This window comes from Dipodomys ordii, unplaced genomic scaffold (assembly GCF_000151885.1).
Source record: "Dipodomys ordii isolate 6190 unplaced genomic scaffold, Dord_2.0 Scaffold23, whole genome shotgun sequence".
Taxonomy (NCBI): domain Eukaryota; kingdom Metazoa; phylum Chordata; class Mammalia; order Rodentia; family Heteromyidae; genus Dipodomys; species Dipodomys ordii.
The window spans coordinates 7,547,109-7,563,773 of record NW_012267239.1 but is presented as its reverse complement, the minus strand read 5'-3'; the positions used below and the strand labels follow the sequence as shown (position 1 = coordinate 7,563,773).

The 16,665-nt window shown below is 42.8% G+C and overlaps 1 protein-coding gene across 2 annotated transcripts in view; it reads right to left on the bottom strand.

Moving 5' to 3' along the window:
* The window catches only part of Sppl3 (signal peptide peptidase like 3), an 81,442-nt gene extending 65,394 nt beyond the window's left edge, over nucleotides 1-16,048 (bottom strand). Inside the window, exon 1 of one of the 2 annotated variants that reach the window (XM_013014534.1) lies at nucleotides 15,557-16,048. The gene's annotated coding sequence lies outside the window, so the exon portion shown is untranslated. The remainder of the gene's footprint in view (nucleotides 1-15,556) is intronic. The other variant, XM_013014535.1, reaches the window with a different exon arrangement.
* Between the last annotated feature and the right edge of the window lie 617 nt (nucleotides 16,049-16,665).

Genomic DNA, 16,665 nt, shown 5'->3' with positions numbered 1-16,665 from the left:
TATGTGTGTACATAATCAGGGAAAGAAAGAGCGAGCGAGCGAGAGGCATTGTAACTTAATTGATGAGAAACAAGGTCTCCAAAGCCCAAATAAGTTGGTCTAAATAAATATTGAAACAAAGACTACCCATCACTAAATGCTAATTCATTATCAACATGGTAAATCTAAACTGAACACAAAACTGGATGTTCAGATATGTCCAAGGTCATTTGTATCTTTTCTGTAAGATGACACTGGTCTAGTTACCTATTCTCTAGAAACTGGGTTTATTTTCCATTTGATGTCACTACTTCATGTTCCAGTGGGACTCTAATCTTTGTCTCTGCCTCTATGGTCTAATTACATCTGCTAATCATTGTTTTTCCTTCTACTTGTTATTGCTTTTTCTCAAGTTCATTGATAGCATTTAGCCTTTAAAACTTTGCTATCCATAAATTACCAGCTTAAGAAGTGGAGCTGTGGCTCAAGCAGTAGAGTGCTCGCCTTGAGCTGAAGAGCGCAGGAACAGTGCCCAAGCCCAAAGTTCAAGCCCCACGACCAACCAAAAAAACAAAAAACAAACAAAAAAAACCCATAAATCATAAATTACCAGCTTAATACATCATCCAGAGGCCTATCGTTTTTTGTTTGTTTCTTTTTGTCGGTCATGGGGCTTAAACTCTGGGCCTGGGCACTATCCCTCAGCTCTTCAGCTCAAAGCTAGTGCTCTACCACTTGGGCCACAGCGCCACTTCCAGCTTTTTCTGTTTATATGGTGCTGAGGAATCGAATTCAGGGCCTCATGCATGCAAGACAAACACTGTACCACTGAGCCACCGTCCCAGCCTTGGCCTCTAGTTTTTTGTTGTTGTTGTTTTTTTTATTTAAATCACCAAGGAACATGCAAAGGTTCAAAGACAAAAATAAAGAGCGACATGGTGACACAACCCTGTAATCCCAGCTAGTTGCGAGACTGAGGCTAATCTAGGCCAAAAAAAAAAGTTAGCAAAAGCACAACTCAAGGAACAAATTCAGCATGCAGAAGGTATAGGGAGAGGACTGCATCTCCTGTGAGAAGCAACCACAGGCTAAAAGCATGAGATCCTATCAATAAAAATAACTAAAGCAAAAAAAGGGCCAGGGCTTGGCTCAAGCAGTAGAGCACTTACCTAACAAGCATAAGGCTATGAATTCAAACCCCAGTACTCCCAAAAAAAAGTACTGGCAAGAATAGTCTCCTAATTGTCCAGTTTTTTGATGCCTCTATCAGATGATGTTGTTATTTACTTCTGACCTAAGATTGAGGCACTGCTACATCTATTAAATTTAAAATATGCACATATCAAGCCAAGATATTTTAAATTCCCCTTCCTGAATACTAATTCAACAAGAGACAAGAAATGATTTAAAGGGCATGAAAACACTAGGACCAGGAAAGAAAGATCATAGCAAAACAAGTTTCTATTATTTTTAAAAGAAAAAGTCAAGGGGCTGGGCAGGTGGCTTAGTGGTAGAGTGCTTGCCTAGCATGCATGAAGCCCTGGGTTCGATTCCTCAGTACCACATGAACAGAGAAGGTCGGAAGTAGTGCTGTGACTCAAGTAATAAGAATGCTAGCCTTGAGCAAAAGAAGCTCAGAGACAGTGACCTGGCCTTGAGTTCAAGCCCCAGGACTGGCCAAAAAAAAAGTTTTATTTCTCGTGTTGGAGATGAAAACTAGGGCTTGAATTCAGAGACAAATGCTTATACTCTACCATTTGACTCATGCCTTCAGCCAGGCATCTTGCTGGTTAATTGAAAAGTCTTGTTTTTTCTGCCCAGGCTAGCTTCGAACCTTTACATGTCCAACCAGCACCCAGCTAAAAAAATATAGCTTTAAATGCAAGGAACGTGATTTTCTGAGCCAGTGGCCAACAAAGGAGAAATATTATATTGCTCTGAGGCTAGTTTCCAGCTAGTGTATAGTTCCATATACCTCACAGGAAGTTTCTTGTGAAAAGAAATTTAAGGGGTGAGAGCCAGGATTTTGTCAAAATTATCAAACATTCTAAAGAACTATTTCTGGGTCTTTTTTTCTCTCTTTTTTTTGTCAGTTGTGGGGCTTGAACTCAGGGCCTGGGCACTGTCCCTGTGCCTCTTTGTGCTCATTATGGTTTTTGAGTGGTTAATTAGAGATAAGAGTCTCATGGGGACTTTTCTGCCTAGGCTGGCTTCAAATTGCAGATCTCAGCTCCCTGAGTAGCTAGGACTACAAGCATGAGACCACTGGCACCCAGCATTTATCATTATTTTTAAGGAGTTGTTCAAAGGGGGCTACAATTTCATAAGTCAGCTTATAAGAACAATGCTTGTTGGGCAATTTCATCCCTTCCTTCACATGCCCCCACACACACCTCCCATCCCTACCACAAGTTACACAGTTAATTTTAACATAGCTAAAATACCATTTTTCAAATAATGTCTAAGTATATTAAAATTTTTAAACTGAAAATAAAGAGGACAAGAGGCTTCCATTTCTAATATGTTGCTGCCTTAAAAGTATCAAGAAAAACATGTATAGCTATTACCAAAGAACACAACTGAAAATTCTTGAAGAATATGACAAAAAGCATGATTTATATATGCCATTTATACAGAAAAATAGGAAAAATTAAAAACTATGACAAGAACATAGAAGCTGGCAAAAAATAAAGGGAGATAATATGTTCTAAAGTTTAAACGAATTCAAGAAGAATTTATAAATTTGAAAATACTACAAGAAAAATTTAACAAGTATGAAGAGAATACTTTCACAAATCAAATCAAGAAGTCAGAAAAAGCAATCAAGACAATTAACAATGGAAATTATAACAATAAAAGTATTTTTTTTAAGCTGGGAGCTGGTAGCTCACACCTGTAATCCTAGCTACTCAGGAGGCTGATATCTGAGGATAGCAGTTCAAAGCAGCCCAGGCAGGAAGTCCATGAAACTCTTATCTCCAATAAACTACCAAAAAACTGGAAGTGACTCTGTAGCTCAAGTGGTAGAGTGCTTGCCTTGAGCTGAAGAGCTGAGGGACAGCACCCAAACACAGAGTTCAAGCCCCACCACCGACCAAAAAAAAAAGTATTTTTTTAAATCCAATCTAAATGTGCGATGGTGAAAATATGCACCTAAAATTGCGTATTTAGGAAGGGTGAAACTGTAAGTAAAATCTGTAAATGCATTTATATCTATATAGGTATTTTAAATATTTAGAGGCCATCAATTTATTAATTCAAAGAAAGAACAAAACAAGATATTTGTATAATGGTCATAACTTGAAGAGGCAGTGTATTACTTACAAAATCTTTTTTTTTTTTTTTTGGTCACTCATGGGCCTTGAACTCAACGTCTGGGCGCTGTCCCTGAACTCTTTTGCTCAAGGCTAGTGCTTGCTCTACCACTTGGAGCTACAGCGCAACTTGGTTTTTGAACAGTTAAATGAAGGTAAGTGTCTCATAGGGCCTCTTCTGCCCAGGCAGGATGGCTTCTAACCACAGTCCTCAGATCTCAGCCTCATGATTGCGAGAATTATAGGCGTGAACCACCAGTGCCCAGCAGAAAATGTGTTTGGTTTTTTTTGGTTTGTTTGTGTCAGTTGTGGGACCTGAACTCTGGGCCTGGACACTGTCCCTCAGCTCTTCAGCTCAAGGCTAGAGCTCTACCACTTGAGCCACAGCGCCACTTGCAGCTTTTTCTGCTTATATGGTGCTGAGGAATCAAACCCAGGGCCTCATGCATGCAAGGCAAGCACTCTACCACTGCGCCACTTTCCCAGCTCCAGAAAATGTTTTTTTAAAAAGGGACAAAATGGGGCTGGGAATGTGGCTTAGTGGTAGAATGCTTGCCTAGCAAGCATGAAGCCCTGAGTTCATTCCTCATACCACATAAACAGAAAAAGCCAGAAGTGGTGTTGTGGCTCATGTGCTAGCCTTGAGCAGAAGAAGCTCAGGGACGGTGTCCAAGCCCTGAGTTCAAAGCCCTAGGCAAAAAAAGGGTGTGTGGAAAGGATAAAATGGGCCAGGCGCTAGCAGCTAACGCCTGTAACCCTAAAACTCCCACAAGGGATGGCCTAACAACGGAAAGAGGAGTGATTACAATCATAAATGCTCAATGTACACATGTACAGTGGAATAGGAAACGAGGAGAAAGATGAGGATGGGATCGGTGAGAGTGAAGAATGGTGGAAAGCCTGACATTCATTAAGATCCATTGTACTGCCAGGCGCTGGTGGCTCATGCCTATAATCCTAGCTACTCAGAAGGCTGAGATCTGAGGATTACGGTTTAAAGCCAGCCCAGGCAGCAGGCTGAGATCTGAGAATCACAGTTTGAAGCCAGCCTGGGCAGAGATGAGACCCTTTTTTTTTTTTTTTGGTCTTTTCTTTTTTGGTACTGGGGATCGAACCCAGGGCGTTGAACTTGCTAAGGCAAGCGTTTTGCCACTGAACTACATCCCAGCCCTCCATGAGACCCTTATCTCCAATTAACCACCCCAAAACTGGAAGTGAAACTGTGGTTCAAAGTAGTAGAGTGCAGCTGGGCGCTGGTGGCTCACACCTGTAATCCTAGCTACTCAGGAGGCTGAGATCTGAGGATCCAGGTTCAAAGCCAGCCCAGGCAGGAAAGTCCGTGAGACTCTTATCTCCAATAAACCACTTGAAAACTGGAAGTGGCGCTGTGGCTCAAGGTGGTAGATTGCTCACCTTGAGCTGAAGAGCGCACGGACAGCGCCTAGGCCGAGTTCAAGCCCCATGACCGACAAAAAAAAAAAAAAAGACAAAGTAGTAGAGTGCTAGTCTTGATCACAAAAGTATAGGGACAACACCCAGGACTCTGAGTTCAAACCCTATGATTGTCAAAAAAAAATAGCATGACACACATAAATGAACATGTTGAAGTGAAATCCCTTTGCACAACTATTTGAAAAGAACACTTAAAAAGTGGGTTAAGCCAGATGCCATGAGACTCTTATCTCCATTTAACCACCAGAAAACCGGAAATGGCACTTTGGTTCAAGAGTAGAGCACTTGCCTTGAGCTGAAAAGCTGAGGGATAGTTCAAGACCCACAACCGACTGAAAAAAAAAAAAAAAGTAGTGGGCTGGGAAGGTAGGTGGCTCAGTGGTAGAGTGCTTGCCTTGCATGCATGAGGCCCTGGGTTCAACTCCTCAGCACCACATAAACAGAAAATGCCGGAAGTGGCGCTGTGACTCAAGTGGTAGAGCTCTAGCCTTGAGCTGAAGAGCTGAGGGACAGTGTCCAGGTCCAGAGTTCAGGCCCCACGACCGACAAAAAAAAAAAAGAAAGAAAGTAGTAATGGTCCTAAGAATGTGGCTTAGTGGTAGAATTCTTGCCTAGCATGCATTAAACCCTGAGTTCAATTCCTCAGTACCACATAAACAGAAAAAGCCAGAAGTGGTGCTGTGACTCAAGTGGTAGAATGGTAGCCTTGAGCAAAAGAAGCTCAAGAACAGTGCCGAGGCCCTGAGTTCAAGCCCCAGGACTGGAAAAAAAAAAAAAAGCAGTAGTATGTGCCATATTATTTAACGTATGCTTGTGTGGGAGATAAAGTACAAATAAATAGGTAACAGGCTATGGTCCAGTTCAAAACTACCAGAACTAAATAAAGACCACTCAAGAACCAATCCTTTACAAACAAATGTCTGTTTCCCTTAGATGTTCTTTCCTGAGCCATTTGCTTTCTCTAGGTACTGTCAGGATTATTAGAAAGGCAAATCTGGCCACATCATTTGAACTTAAGCTACTTAGGAGGCTGAGATCTGAGGATCATGGTTCAAAGCAAACTACTCAGAAAAAGCCAGGAGTGGCACTGTTGCTCAAGTGGTAGAATGCTAGCCTTGAACACAAAGAGGTTCAGGGGTTCTGGGACAGTTCCCATGCCCTGAGTTCAAATCCCAGGATCAGAAGAAAAAGAAAAAAAGAGAGCAGGACCACAAGGCCGTATTGCATTGGAAGTCAGACTTAAGAGAGGTTGAACTTCATACTCAGGCATTATAAAAGAAACCAGAACATCTAAATATAATACAACCAGAATTAGTGACAAAAAAAAGACCAAAAGAAGCCAGGTGGTAATGGATCATGCCTATAATCCTACCTACTCAGGAGGCAGAGATCTAAAGATTGTGGATTGAAGCCAGCCCAGACAAGAATGTCTTGAGATTCATCTCCTATTAACCACCAAAAGCCAAAGTAGAGCTGTGGCTCAAGTGCTACAACACCAGCTTTGAGCAAAAAGCTCAAGGACATGGGATGGGGGGGAGGGGGGAGGCTGGGAAGGGATGGGAAGGGTAAACAAAGGAGGAGGCTGCAATACTTGGTAAGAAATGTACGCATTATCCTGCCCATGCAATTGTAACCCCTCTGTACAGTATGTTCACAAATAAAATAAAATTAAAAAAAAAGATTATAATTAAAAAAAAAAAGCTCAAGGACAGACTAGCATGTACCTACAGTACACATGCACAAGAGCATGTGTGCACAGACACACATAAACATACACATACAACCAAAAGAAATAAAGACTAGTGTCGGGTGCCAGTGGCTCATGCCTGTAATTCTAGCTACTCAAGAGGCTGAGATCTGAGGAAATCAGTTCAAAGCCAGCTGGGGCAAGAAAATCTGTAAGACTCTCATCTCCAATTAACTACCAAAAAAACCAGAAGTAGAGCTGTGGCTCAAGTGGAAGAGTGCTAGCCATGAGCAAAATAGCTCAGGGACAGCATCCAGACACTGAGTTCAAACCCTAAGACTGGTAGCAAATAAAAAGAAAAAAAGATAACAGGGGCTGGGAAGGTGGCTCAGTGGTAGAGTGCTTGCCTTGCATGCATGAGGCCCTAGGTTCAATTCCTCAGCACCATATAAGCAGAAAAAGCCGGAAGTGGTGCTGTGGCTCAAGTGGTGGAGCACTAGCTTTGAGTTGAAGAGCTCAGGGACAGCGCCCAGGAGCAGGGTTCAGGTCCCATGACTGACCAAAAAAAAAAAGAAAAAAGACTTACACCTACTAAGCATCCCCCACACTAAGCTGACAACTTTTAAATAGCCATAATAATTAAGGGTAAACATCTCTAAATTTAAGCTATAGTTAAAAAAACAAAACTCCAAGATCATCTTCTCCATGCCTTCAAATATACCATTTCCTTTCTTATTTAAAAGCAAAAAACAAAAAATCTTTATAGATCCTGCCGCTTATAAAAGCATCTTGTTTCCCTGTGATCTATTTTCCCAAACAAATGGTCAGGACCCAAAAGAGACCTTTATGTCTTCATTACCCATCCCTAATTTGGCTTTCACCTTCACTACTCTGATCTTTATTAGTGCACTTTCAATAATGACTTCCTTTACAAATTCAATAGCCTGTTTTTTCTTCATTCCCTTGCAAACCCAAAGCTTTTAACACTTCTGCCCCAAGAACATCTTTTGTGCTTTTTATTTTCTTGAGCTGCTACATTTTCCTAATTACCTTACCTCTGATTCAACTTTTAAGTCTTCTCACTCCATTCTCAGTTTGACTTTCACAAGCTTCCATAGTGGTGCTTCACTCTTTGTCCTCCCAGTAACTGACTATCTATAATCTTCAACTACCTTTTGCTAGCCAGGTAGCATTTCTAAAAATGTCTGCACTGATTTAAAAGCAAACATAAAGAGAATCTGTTCTTTATAACTAATGCTTACTAACAGTATTTCTGTAAGCATTTCTGAGAAGTGAGTATAAATATCTAAAAGTTTTTTGGGTTTTTTTGGTTGGTCGTGGGGCTTGAACTCTGGGTTTGGGCGCTGTCCCTGCGCTCTTCAGCTCAAGGCGAGTGCTCTACCACTTGAGCTACAGTGCCACTTCCATAAATATCTAAAAGGTTATAACATCAGAGAAGGGCTATAGATATAAGCAGAGTATTTCTTTTTTAAAGTATATGCTGGGGCTGAGAAGGTGGCTCAGTGGTAGAGTGCTTGCCTTGCATGCATGAGACCCTGGATTCGATTCCTCAGCACCACATAAGCAGAAAAAAACTGGAAGTGGCGCTGTGGCTCAAGTGGTAGAGCACTAGCCTTGAGCTGAAGAGCTGAGGGACAGTGCCCAGGCCCAGAGTTCAGGCCCCATGACTGGCAAAAAAAAAAAAAAAAAAAAAAATTAAAGTATATGCTGAAAGCAGGTGCCAATGGCTCACACCTGTAATCCTAGCTACTTAGGAGGCTGAGATCTGAGGATCATGGTTCAAAGCCACCCCAGCAGGAAAGCCTCTGAGACTATCTCCAATTAACCACCAGAAAGCCAAAAGTAAAGCTGTGGCTCAAGTGGCAGAACACTAGCCTTGAGCACAAAAACTCAGGGAGAGCACCGATCAAGGACTGGCACAAAAAATAATAAAAGTACAGACTGAAGTTTTAGTGAGAATGGCTCATGCCTATAATCCTAGCTATTCAGGAGGCTGATATCTGAGGATCACAGTTTGAAGCCAGACTAAGAAGCAAAGTCCATACGACACTTATTTCCAATTAATCAGCAAAAACCACACGGGGAGCTGTGGCTCAAGTGATAGAACAGAGGCCTTTAGTTTAAACCCCAGTACTGGGGGGCTGGGAAGGTGGCTCAGTGGTAGAGTGCTTGTCTTGCAGGCATGAGGCTCTGGTTCGATTCTTCAGCACCACATAAGCAGAAAAAGCTGTAAGTGGCACTGTGGCTCAAGTGGGAGAGCGCTAACCTCGAGCTGAAGAGCCGAATGACAGCACCCAGGCCAAAGTTCAGGCCCCATGACCAACAACAAAAAATAAAAATAAAAAATAAACCCAGTACTGGGAAACAAGCATACGTGCGTGTGTGTGTGTGTGTGTGTACGTGCGTGACTAAGTCTAAAGACTTGGTCAAGTTTTGAAGGTCAATCTAGACAATGCTGGGGAAAAAATTAAGACAAAGACACAACAAAACAAGGTCAGGCACTGAACTTAGGTAAGACCGGGGTATAACCAGGTTGTAGAAACAAAGAAAAACTTCACTGGACATAGCCTATTTAGGTCAAGAATGAAGCCCAGACTGGAAGAAGGGAAGTGGGTGTGCCCCACAAACTAGATGGAATAAGGAAGCAGATAAGAAACTGCTACACACACCCCTCCTCAGGGATGTTAGGAAGGTAGAAACCTTTCCTGTGCAACTACAAAGAAATTCAGGGTAAGATTTATCCACGCTATTTACTATTCTTTGAAGAAAATGAAAACTGGGGCTGGGAAGGTGGCTCAGTGGTGGAGCGCTTGCCTTGCATGCCTGAGGCCCTGGGTTCCATTCCTCAGCACCACATAAGCAAAAAGAAAAAAACCGGAAGTGGCGCTGTGGCTCAAGTGGTAGAGCGCTAGCCTTGAGCTGAAGAGCTGAGGGACAGCGCCCAGGCCCAGAGTTCAGACCCACAACCGGGCGCAAAAAAAAAAAAAAAAAGAAACTGAAAACTATCTTCAAAAGACCAAAACAAAACTATCACATTAAAAAAAATCTCAGGGCTGGGAATGTGGCTTACTGGTAGAGTGCTTGCCTAGCATGGATGAAGCCCTGGGTTCCATTCCTCAGCACCACATACACAGAAAAAGCTGGAAGTGGTGCTGTGGCTAAAGTGGTAGAATGCTAGCTTTGAGTGAAAGAAGCTCAGAGACAGTGTCCAGGCCCTCAGTTCAAGCCCCAGGACTGAAAAAAAAATCTTTATTCATGATTTCCCTTGCTTTTCTTCAATGTGATGGATTCTGAAACTTGTAACTAAAAGATGTTGACCTTATGACTATTCAAAGATAATAAATCAATGATGATTTCCAAACTATTCTTTTTCTTTGAATATGGTATTACTTGGCATTTTTAACAAAACGGACATCTCCAAAGTTTAAATGCTGGTTGAACTTTCCTATAATGAAACATCATCTATAACCTAATGGAATCTAACAAATAATGTAGAGTAAACAGCTTGCCTTTATTCAGCACTTAGCAAAATTTACAAAGCACTTCTACAAACATTACCTCATTGAACCCTCCAACATGCTGTGGAAGACCAGAACAGCATCTGCATAAAACAAAACACTGAGACTACGAAAAGGCTAGGCCAGTTAACCAGAGATGAAACTGCTCTCAAACTAGTGATTTCCTGATCCTACACAGAACCAGAACACAGTGATTCCAAATGGAAATTTAAGAATTAAATACTTTTTGAGTGATTATGTCTACTTATTTTAATCTACAACCATCTAAAAACAACTAGGACACATTTATAGAAAACATTTAAAATATAAAAAGGGCTGGGAATGTGGCTTCGTGGTAGAGTGTTTGCCTAGCATACATGAAGCCCTGGGTTCGATTCCCCAGTACCACATAAACAGAAAAAGTCAGAAGTGGAGCTGTGGCTCAAGGGGTAGAGTGTTAGCCTTGAGCAAAAGAAGCTCAGGGGCAGTGCCCAGGGCCCTGAAATCAGTCTCTAGGATTGGCAAAATATAAATAGAGAGAAAGACAGAATGAATATATGGGAAGGTGGCTCAGTGGTAGAGTGCTTGCCTGCATGCATAGGCCCTGAGTTCAATTCCCCAGTACCATATAAACAGAAAAAGCCAGAACTGGCGCTGTGGCTCAAGTGGTAGAGTGCTAGCCTTGAGCAAAAGAAAATCAGGGAGAGTGCTCAGACCCCGAGTTCAAGCCCCAGGACTGGCACCAAAAACAAACAAACAAAGAAAACCCAAACTGAGTTTCATCACCCGGAGTCCCTCTAGACATCCAAGAAATTAACATTTTAGAACACATGCCTCAGAATTTGAAATGTATCACTGAAACTCAAACTTTATAAACTGTTTCTTATTTATACACCCAATATATAGCTTGTTAACTTCTAAGGAGGTACTGTTAAACTCCAGAAACATCAAAAAGTCAGAAGTTGTGGCTCAAGTGGTAGATCACTTGCTAGCCTTGAACACAAAAGTTCAGTGCCCAGGCCATGAGTTCAAGCCCTAGGAATAGCACACACAGAAAAAAACAAATGCTGAGAACTAATTTATTAATGTTACTGATGTTAAAATACAATTACATATGGGGCTGGGAAGGTAGCTCAGTCGTAGAGTGCAGAGTGCTTGCCCTACATGCATGGGGCCCTGGGTTCAATTCCTCAGCACCACGTAACCAGAAAAAGCCGGAAGTGGCACTGTAGCTCAAATGGTAGAGTGCTAGTCTTGAGCCGAAGAGCTGAGTGAGGGACAGGCCCAGAGTTCAGGCCCCATGCCCATGACAGACAAAACATAATAAAAAAAAATTTTAAAAAATACAATTACATAGAACTATATACTTTCTCATAACTCACTAGCATTTGTTATCTCTAAAACAAATGATCAAACAGAAATTTTGAGAAATATCAACACCATGAATTTAATTCATAGTACAACTTGATAATTACAGAATGATCAGGTTACAAACTCCATGTCTTCCCCCTTAAAGTCTTCATAATAAACACTGAGGGAAATGATTTAAATACAAATTCATGGTGTTAGCTTTGCTAATTTTAGTTTAAATCACGCATCACCCAAACAACATTATCATAGCACTGTAACTATAGGCAAAACATGTTTTTAAAATAATGAGCAAATCTTCTAAAGTCTATAATCCTAGACATATGTTTTCAACTAGTTTCTCTCTGAAAAACTTCCAGCAGCTGCAATTGCAGATGATCATGTCAGATACAATGATACAAAACAATAATCTTAAATTAGGACTGACTTCCATTAGTTTAGCTGATCTGTATTCTCAAATTTAGCACTACTTGCAAATACCTGACATAATAAAGTCCATTAGCACAATATAATACAGCCCTGAAATCAGATCTTAAGATAGGTAACAAAGACATAATCATTCATTTGTTCAGTAAAAATTTACCAACCACCTATTATAATGCCAGACACTGAAGAAAAGTACCAAAACAGAAAGGGTCTTGTTCCTGTGTAACTCTTTTGTGTGTGGGGGGGGGGGGGGGTCGTGGGGCTTGAACTCTGGACCTGGGCACTGTCCCTGCACTCTTCAGCCCAAGGTGAGCACTCTACCGCTTGAGCCACAGCGCCACTTCAGGTTTTCTAGTGGTTTATTAGAGATAAGAGTCTCACGGACTTTCCTGCCTGGGCTGGCTTTGAACCTGGATCCTCAGATCTCAGTCTCCTGAGTAGCTAGGATTACAGGCATGAGCCACGGGTGCCCGGCTGTGTAACTCATTTTATTACCTGTCATCTGTCAGAGATAAACATAAGAAAGGACCCCAAAAAATGACACTAAGGAATTTGGATTTTACTCCAACTTTAGCAAAAAGCCACTACCATCAGACTACCAGAATTTGCCTTAGAAAATAACCACTGTGGGGCTGGGAAAGTGGCTCAGTGGTAGAGCACTAGCCTTGAGCTGAAGAGCTGAGGGACAGCAGCCAGGCCCAGAGTTCAGGCCCCACGACCGGACTCCCCCCACCCAAAAAAAAATAACCACTGTGTAGAGAATAGAGGACATCTGAAGAGAATGCTAAAAAGGTGTGATGATGGGAAACAAGAGTGGGCAGATTCACTATTAGAATCTGTATTAAACTTGTTCCCTTCTTACCATTTCTATCCTTGGGCACTCTTTGAGCCTTTGCAAGGCTTGTAAAACCTTAAGGCGCCGGGCGCTGGTGGCTCATGCCTGTAATCCTACCTACTCAGGAGGCTGAGATCTGAGGATCGTGGTTCAAAGCCACCCCCGGCAGGAGAAACTGTGCGACTCCTATCTCCAATAAACCACCAGAAAACCGGAAGTGGCGCTGTAGCTCAAGTGGTAGAGTGCTTGCCTTGAGCTGAAGAGCTAAGAGACAGTGCCCAGGACCAGAGTTCAAGCCCCATGACCGACCAAAAAAAAAAAACAAAAACCTTAAGGCACTGAAAATACACAAAAAATTATTATGACAGTACTTTGGTAATGAAACATACTCGATAAGTTCAGTCTGTCTTCCTTTCCTTTCCCCCTATACAAATAGTACTGAAATGTAACTTTCAACACAGTCCAAGTAGAATCATATGTAAGTACTGCATTGAGTTCATCAAGAGGCAAGTTCCTGGGCTGGAAAGGTGGCTCAGTGATAAGAGTGCCTTGCATGCATGAGGCCCTGGGTTCAATTCCTCATCACCACATAAGCAGAAAAAGCTGGAAGTGGTGCTGTGGCTCAAGTGGTAAAGCACTAGCCTTGAGCTGAAGAGCTGAGGGACAGCAGCCAGGCCCAGAGTTCAGGCCCCACGACCAGCAAAAACACAAAAAAGAGGCAAGTTCCTGTTTCTCATAGAACTTGCATTATAATTACTCATACACAATGAACAGTGTTTTCTCAAATTAATAAATGTAGTTTACACTACATGCATCATTTTGCTTCCTCAAGTGTATGAGAGTAAAAAAATCATGTGATTAATCCTAGTTACTTGGGAGGCTGAGAAAGGGAGTATCATGGTTTGAGGCCAACACAGGCAAAAATTTCACAATCATCTTATCTCAAGCAGGTGGTACACACCTGTCATCAGGAAGCACAAACAGGAGGATCCAGACCCAAGATAGCCCAGGCAAACAGAGAGACTCTTTGAAAACTGATGAAAGCAAAAACGGATAAAAATGATAATAATAATAACCTATGTAAAACACAGCTGGAGACACGGCTCAGCAGGATTGGGCCAGTCTTAGCTCATACCTATAATCCTAGTTACTCAGGAGGCTGAGATCTGAGGATTGAGGTTCAAAGACAGTCTGAGCAGGAAAGTACATGAAACTCTATCTCTAACCACCAGAAGTGGAGCTGTGCCTCAAAGTGTTAGAGCACTATCCTTCAGCAAAAATAACCCCAGCAACAGCACACCCAGACCCAAGCCCCATGACTGAACCAAAAAAAAAAAAAAAAATAGTCTCACAGACTTTGCTGTTCAGGCTGGCTTTGAACTATAACCCTCAGATCTCAGCCTTCTGAGTATCTGGAATTAGTCATGAGCCACCAGCACCCAGCTTCCATGAGACTTTTATCTCCAATTAATTACCAAAAAATCCAGAAGTAGAAGTGGGGCTCAAGTGGTAGAGTGAGGGCCATAGGCATTAAAGATCAGAGACAGAGAGGCCAGGCCATGAGTAGAAGCCTCAGTATCACACACACAAAAAAAGATTCTAGTGTTACTACAAACTATTTTATCAAGTTTTTATTTGAAACTGTACTTAGGAATAGCATTCCCCATTCTTATAGTTAATCACAGAAAATGACATTATCAAAAGCACTCTTTCACAAGTACATGGACTAGACAGAAACTCGCTTGGTTTCTGTAACTTGTCCTTGTACTTAACATCTCAACAAAAGACGAACCATTTGAAAATTTACTAGCATTCACTCAAAGTCTATGTGCAAGACAAAGTGCTGTGCTGAAGAGGACAAAGGTATTACGCAAAGTTGTTATATCAAGGAGTTTAGTGAGACTTGTATTTACATTTTTTTTTAAAGGAGAGAAGGAAGCCAGATTTGCTAGGCAGGACTCTACAACTAGACTCATGCCCCCAACCCTTTTTGATTTTTTTAGCTATCTTTTAAATTTTTTCCTGACAAGACCCAGGCCTTGCCTCTTGGGTAGCTTGCCAACTTTGTTGTGATGGGAGGGTTGCTAACTTTCTTCCCAGGCTGGCCTAGAACCAAGATCCTTCTAATGCCACCTCCAGTAAATCTGGAGTTACAGGGATGCACTGTCACGCCCAGATGCTTTCCTAGTTCTTGACCACTGTGCTTCCTGCTTTTTTCAAGGTCCTCAGTACAGTAACAACAGCAAAGTGAGGATTCATCTGGGGGTCCTCATGGAGGACTCCAGGGAGTTACTGAGAGAGATGACAAGTTCACCTTTATCTTCATTTCTTACTGCCCACAAGGTTTGAAGGCTGGGAAGGTGGCTCAGTGATAGAGTGCTTGCCTTGCATGCACAAGGCCCTGGATTTGATTCCTCAGCACCACATAAGCAGAAAAATCCAGAAGTGGCGCTGTGGCTCAAGTGGTAGCGTGCTAGCCTTGAGTTGAAGAGCGGAGGGACAGTGTCCTGGCCCAGAGTTCAGGCCCCACAACCGACCAAAAAAAAAAGGCTTGAAATGTAATCTGTGTTCCATACCATCTGCCACTGAGATGCTGTTTAAACTATCAAATTAGTTTATCCTTTTAAAACACATGTGCAGTCATAACTGTTATCTTTTCTTTGAGACTGTGCAGATATCACTGAAGTTTCCCTTCTGACTTAATCATCTTTCAACATCAACCCTCTTTTCCTATGTGAAGACACATGAATTCTTGTCTTATAACCATTCTTTATCTTCAAATATCTGTTTCCTTTATGCTTGCCTATGATAAGCATAATTAAGCATAATAAGAATTTAATTTTGGCACTTCACAGTAAAATACAACACTAGTTTGTCAAGTACTCTGGTAAAGAAAGGTATTCATTTAATCTTTACAACCTGTGATAAAGGAAATCCACCTATTTTACAGATAAGGGAAAAGGAATGAAGAACTCACTATCCTGTCCAGTTATAAAGCAAACAGTCAGTCCAGTCAGTGTCCAGTGAAGGGGCTGGATCTCCAAACCAGCTCTTCCAAATTCAAACGCCATGACTCTTCCATTCAGTTATGCTGTTTTCGAAGAAGGGAAAGTCTACAATTGTGTCCCAAACACATGCTTCAAAGAATGAAGCATCTTTAAATCACCACTCTAGATAGCAACTAGATTTCCCATTCCCACTCTTCAATCTTCTACTGCTTCTTCCCTCTACGCTCTTCCCCTACGTACCTTCGTCCTTCCTTCTAGCCCCTCTGCAAGAGCGCACCTTTACACCCCTCTTTCCTCGCCATCGAACTCTTCCTTCCAGAGGTCTGTTGTCACCCCACAAACTGCAAATATGCTCCCCACTCCTACTCAATAACTTCACAAGTCCCACAGAAGACGCCCAAACTTGCAGATCCTCCACCTCCGTAATTGGCCCAGGGCACCCGACCTCTTTAATTCCTAGGAGCAGAGTACAGACCTATGCCATGCCTTCCTTTTCCAAAATGAGGAGATCCAAGGAGCTCCCCTGCCTGGTTCCTGGGGCCTCAGCCCACCTTGCCAGCTCTGCTTTAGCTTCCCATGCTGGAGTTAAGCAGCACCCCCCATGGTGGTGGAGTAGAAACCGTGGCTCCACTCTCCACTTGGAAGTTCTGCCTCTGATCACCTGTGCTCACCAGACCTTCCAGCCCAGTAGTGACCCACCTTTGCCCTGGTCCGCCTCTCTCCACCCTTCCGATTCCTCCTGCCCCAGGCGTCACCCCTACAAGTCAGTTCCGGGGTGCTCGTCGGAGTCAACTTCCCAACGACAGGGGTTCTCACTCTCTCGGGGGGGGGGGGGGGGTCAAGAGCCCCTTCCTTCTCCATCACCTGCTCCGCCCATGGCTGGATGACATCCGTCACCGCCACCTCCATCCCCCTTCCCTCTTTGGACGCGGGTCCCCTCGGCCGTTCACTGCTGTCCCCTCCGCTGGGTGCCAAGGGGGCGTGCACCCCCCCGGTCCCACAAACCCCCAGCACGCACCTGTTCCTCCGCACCCCCCCCGCACCCGCGGGCCCCCGGCCCCCGCCCCGCGGCCTCCCG